Consider the following 6,000-nt stretch of genomic DNA (forward strand, 5'->3'; position numbering starts at 1 on the left):
ATCTCAGCAGAAGGAAGGCCTTGTGATCAAACCAACTAACTAATATAACAGTGAGGTCCTGGTAGAATGGCAAGAAAAGTGGGGCAAGTCCATGATAGTTTATTTGCCTTTGCTCCACTAAGGTCAATGTAGCTGTAAAAATTAACAGCACCTGCTGAGGACTGGGTAATTTAAACGATTAGAACCCTCCTACCCCCCAAAATATTCATACACTGAGTTAAACTGCTGGAAGAGCAAATATTGAGTTCTGCTGGTACCATGCCAGGGAAGCATATCCTGCTAAAAATTCTGCAGAGAACTGCCAGAAAATCAGTGAGCATTTGCTGTTAAAAAGTTGTCAAAATACTCTTGTAAAAATAGACTTACTGTGAATAATGAAAAATACAGGTGAAAAATTTGTACAGCTAATGAGTGAATAGAAAGACAAATGACATAGAAATGCTTTAAATGCCACTTTTCTTTGAGTTAGATACGGGCAGCTTTCTAATTAAGTCAACAGTTATACATGAAGAAGTGATATATTTTATGTCCATGTGAAATTCAGAAGTTTAGAATTATGTTAGGGTTACGGAACGTTCTTAAAAACTTCAGAAGCAAACTGTATTCCTACTGCAGGTTTTCATAGAGCAGATAGTACCAACATGGATAATAGGTGGTATTTAGAGGGAAGGCAGGTCTCTTGCAGCTTAGGATGAGCTGAGTGCTCACTGTGCCTCACACTGTGTATTCTCCACCTGAAGAAACCCTGGCATGATGGAAGGGGAGGATCCAATGCATGCATAAGGAAGGCTGCCTGGCCTGGGTGATAGAGGGAAGCAGGGCTACAAAGAGCTGTCATGCCTTTTTGTTGGCATGCAGGGATAAATGGTCATTGTTTCTGCTGAAAAGTACTATCTCCTTTAAAGATTCAGGATGATGTGGAGATTTTAGAAGGCAAGAGTTTGAGAATAGTGTAAATTGTGACAACCTTGAACCAAATGTATTATGGCAGTTAAAGTTGCTTTTATACCAGTGTTCCAATTGAAATTAAGGGAGTGGCATGGAGTAACTGGTGTTGGCTACCTGGTGAACACACAGTTGTCAAACTGAATCAGCATATGTGCTCATCTGACCCAAAGACGAGTTTATTAAAGCCCACAAATATGTCTAAAGCTATTTTTATGTAAGTTATTTAATTTCTATAGAATCTTTTTGGGTTTATCCTTATTAAGTTCCACATGACAATTCCTCAGAGGTAGTCAAGACAAAAACCTGAAAGAATAAAAATCTTAGTCATCCCCTGATCCATACGTTTTTGTACACTTCACATAGAAATACAATAGATTGGTTTTGCTCTCTGCTGGTGGTTATGCTTTTATCTCCTGCTAAGGTATTTTTCTGGGTTCACAGAAAAATGTCTGAATGTGACATCTAGATTATGGAGTTCAGTGAGGTAAATAGCATCAGTGATGTAACCTACGTAAGTCAATCAGTCAGTCAATCACAGTATACGGGTTTTGTAGGCATTTCAGAACACCATCTTACTTCTACCCCAGGTCTGATGAACTAAGTAGCACCTTGGGGGGTCTTGGTTCTCAAATATTTTCCCTAAGATAAAGTATGCCTACGTGTGCTTTCGAAACATGATAGAAACTTGCTTTGGCTGAACTTGTCAGCCTCTTATTTCCTTCTATTCTGTTGGTTTGGGTTTTTTTTGTTGTTTTTCTTTTGTTTTTTCTCTTTCTGCACTTGTTCTGTTATTGTCTGCATCTTCACAGCCTGAGATCTTTTAGGACATTTCCTTAAAATTTTCTGCCCCATGCAAGCACCATCAATTGTCACACCTCAGACAGTAACTTTTCTGTTTTGATCTTGTCTGATACTCAGGTATCCACTTTCTGCTATTCTGCAAACTAACTTAAGCAAGTTAGCAATTCTATTCCAAGTGACATGGGAACGAAGTTGCACAGACTAGTATGTGCACACAGAATTTTTGCAGCTGTCTGAAGTGTGCCTGAAAAACTCTGGAGTATTTTTGTGTCTGAAATACACCATACAAAACATATTTTTAGTCTACCAACACATTTTGTTAGACATAAGATATAAGCAAAATCAAACCCAAGCCTATTGACTTACAAAATGGCAAAAGAATGGATTCCTGATGTAAACATTTATTTCTAGCCTATTCTGGGACATGGTTAGACTTATCTAAGCAATTTTCCATGTGCTGTCTCAGCATCCTCTTTAAGACTCCAGTAATTTTCTTTTTTCTCATTGACTCTCTACTTCTCTTTTTATTTAACAGTCTTCACATCATAGTAACCTTTTCTGCAATGGAAAAATTGCATGAGTTGAATGTTTCCTACTCCTTGTAGTTTTCAAGAAGGGACTGGTAGAGAGTATTCCTTGTGCTGGGTTGTTCAAGGGGCTGAGGATCAAATTACCAAAGGTGCTGAGGTGCTTGTGCAGCTCTTACATCCTGAGTGGCTGTCATCCATGCATGATTACAAGGACTGAACAGAAATTCTGCATAACAGTTTTTCAGTATCCCTAGCAGACATTTTTTTATTTCAGCTTCATGACACTGACCAGTGCCAGATGTGTTAGTATTGGCATTACCAATATATTCTCCCTCATTGTAGAGAGGCAACAGTGGCTATTGGGTTGTTTGGTCTGGCAGGCCTATTTAATAGGCCAATTAATTAGAAGAATGATGACTCTACAGTAGTGTAATTCATAAGGAGAGAGCTTTAGTAGCAACAGAAGAGCTATAAATGCTAACATTACACTGATCTACTCATTACACCTTGAGTTTAGAGATTAGAAATCAAAATTTACACACCTGGGAGTGCAAAGAGGCATTTTGAATTTACCAGTAAGTACTTAAACCCTGAGAGAACTTTACATCTTTCCATGACATCTTCTGAAATTTGTAGAATTCCTCCCAACCGTCAAGAGATTTTTACTTTAAAGTCAACTTTCAGGTATCCAGATGAAGAATGTCAATACCATCTTCTGGAACTTTGTAACAGCTGAATACTTTAAAACATCAGAGCTTCTGGGACAGTACTGAGAAAAATGTGTATGCTGGGGGCTAGAAAGTGTTTGGGTTTTAGCTTGCTTCCTTTTTTTGAGCATCTAATTTTTAAAGCAGACCTGTGCATTCTTTCTTTGTGTTATCTTCAGTGTAGCTGAGGGATGGCATCCAGCAGCTAATTTAAAAATGGAATTCCCCACATAAGTTAATGACTCAAGGTGAAATACCAAGAAGACACCAGTTTATGATAAAAAAGGAAATTAAATAAAATAAATAAGAAAAAGAAAAAAAAGGCAAGGATTTTACCATCCAAGAAAGCTGGAATACTAATATTTTGTCCCAAGCTTGAGGACAGCAAATACTTGTGGGCAACATCAAGTTATGAAATGTGAAGCAAATTGTGCTGGACCACTCTGACTGCCTTTTTTTGCTGAGGCGTTTGGCTTTAATGATAAGGAATGAGCAGTGGATGTTGTATTGTTTGACTTCAGCAAGGCAATGAAGACTAGGTCAGGGGCAGCCTTGGTCACAATGACCATGAGAAGACTAGGGGTTTTAGCTCCTGAGGAAGGAGAGCAAAACCAAGACATGAATGGTCTCCCTGGCCCATGGGAACAGGAGGCTGTACCTGAAGGTCCGAGGTAGTTGGCCAAACCAACTTCTGTTGGTTTAGAAAGGCTCTGGTGACTGGAGGCAAGTTCCTAGAAAATGATGGGCAAGGTGTCATCCATCTGTCTGTGACAGTGGGTTTAGTGCCACTTTCAAGAAAAAAAGAAAACTTGCAAACTCCCAAGACAAGTTTTTTTACATGAAACTTATGTATTTGTTTAATGTTCTATTTCTGTCCAGGCTCTATGAGATTGCTTTATACTTTAGCTCTTTTCTAACCAAATGCGCAGTTAGTTCTGGTAGAGTCACAGGGTTACTGTTTGACAGGTGGAGTAAACTTGCTCAGTACTGGAATTAAAAGTCTCCTACACGTATTTATAATCCAAATTTGGTTTAGGGTTTTTTCTTTTTGTTTTATTTTTTAAATTTAAGTTCACCTTTCTTGTTTGAGTAAATTTAGCTTTTACAAGACCTGAAATAGACAGGGATATGTCTATTTCACAGACAAGAAATACTGAGCAGAGTTATTTTATCATGGCTAGACTGTGATGTCTTGGTTTACTCAGGTGCTTATCTATGTGTGCAACTTAGAAAACAAATTGTGTTGCTGACTTCAATCCAACCATCCTTTTATTCTACCCACTGGGAGAGGATGTTCAGGGGAAGAGTTTTCAAAAGCCTTGAGTCATGGTCTGTTTCTGCTCCTCCTTACAGGGCATAGAGTTTTGGCATCTTTTAAAATTATTTTAGTTACTTTAACCAACATGATAATGAGTTATAAATTGAAATTTCTTTTCTATTTTAAAGTGAACTTTTGAAAAGCCACTCATGCAATTTGTTTGTATTGAGTCTTATTTCCGATTTTGTGAAAGGACTCCTCAATTTTTCTGTTCGAAACAATGAAACAAGGGTGTTTTGAAATTCTTTATGTTAGAATTTGCATAAAGCCTTGACTTTTATTATCTGAGCTCAGCTGTTTTGGGAATGTGAATGAGCATAACATGGATTCCTATTTCCTCTTATTTATAGGAGTGATGAAAACTTCTTTCTAGAAATTTAATCCATCGGTAGGTACGGAAATCATAGTAATGCTCTGGCTTCAGCTTGTTCAGTACTACAAAGGTAATAGGTGATTGAAACTAATAAATTTATTTTATTTATATACAAAGTAACATAGATTCTAATTATGACTTTCTGTAAAAGAGAAAATTATTTATGCTGCTCTGCATACTCACTTTGGTCTGTTGAGTCTGACATTTTTGTAGTAAGAGCGAAATTGGTTTTAAAGATGGAGTTTGCTGCTTTGGATGTTAATAGTAAAAAAAAATTCTTGGCATGGGCTGTGGTAATTACTGCATGCCATGAAGATCTAATTTTGCCAAGGTCTTCTGATACTAAGACGCAAATAAAATCTTGCAGATGTCCTTTAATTACGTTTACCTGGATCTCGTAAACCTGAAGCTCCTTTAGAACATATATCACTGTCATTAACTTTCCGAAGTACTATGTTAATGAAGATAGCTGAGAGACTATGTCCTTCAAAAAGAATCTTGAAGTGTTTAAGAGGGTATCATTCCTGAGGTTTGGTCCAAAAGCTAGTGACTTCACAGATAACCACAGATAATTTCTTGAAAATTTAAAAAAATGTTTGTTTCTTTGTTATTCTTGCAGCAACTCCAGTGTGCAGGACAAAACCCAGATCTCTTGCACTCTCCCTTTTTTCCATTTACTTCATAGGCGACTTTCTGTCCATACCCTGCCCTGTTCTGAAAGGTCTCATCTGAGTTTTTTCTGAGTACTCAATTCCTCTACATTGAGTCCTGATTTAACAGCTGCAAGTAGGAGTCTGTCTATTAATATTCCCAGTGTCTTCTTCAAACACACTATTAGCTTCCTAATAATTCTTCTGGAGATGATCTGCCAGTTGGTGATTTCCCACGTCTCTTTGTTCGGGATGAAACCCTACTGGCTATTGCACAGAATTTTTCTAATATCCATACCTCTCATCACTTGTATTTTGCTTTGTAAAACATTTGCAAATGGCGGAAAAGAATGATGATCTCTGACTATCAACTCTTCTTTGAAGGTCAGACTCAAACACTCTTGCTCTTCCTGATGATTGGTACTCCAGGCTCTCCGGTATACAGATCCAGATGTAAAAAGGGCTCTGCAGGTTATTTTTGAACAGGAATAGTCTACATACATTAGTTTGTCTAAATAATGCAAAATAGATATTTTTTTTAAAGATCTGAAATGAAAGATCTTAGACCCTAATTCGCTGTTATCAAGGACAGCTCAGTTCCTTGCATTAATTCAAAGCAAGAGAAAGTAAGATCAACCTGCAAATACACAGCCAAAGTTGATTTATTAAAATC

The sequence above is a fragment of the Neopsephotus bourkii genome, unplaced genomic scaffold (genome assembly GCF_033783945.1).
Source record: "Neopsephotus bourkii isolate Nb327-2 ecotype Australia unplaced genomic scaffold, CSIRO-AGI_Nbou_v1 NB_1530, whole genome shotgun sequence".
NCBI classification, from domain to species: domain Eukaryota; kingdom Metazoa; phylum Chordata; class Aves; order Psittaciformes; family Psittacidae; genus Neopsephotus; species Neopsephotus bourkii.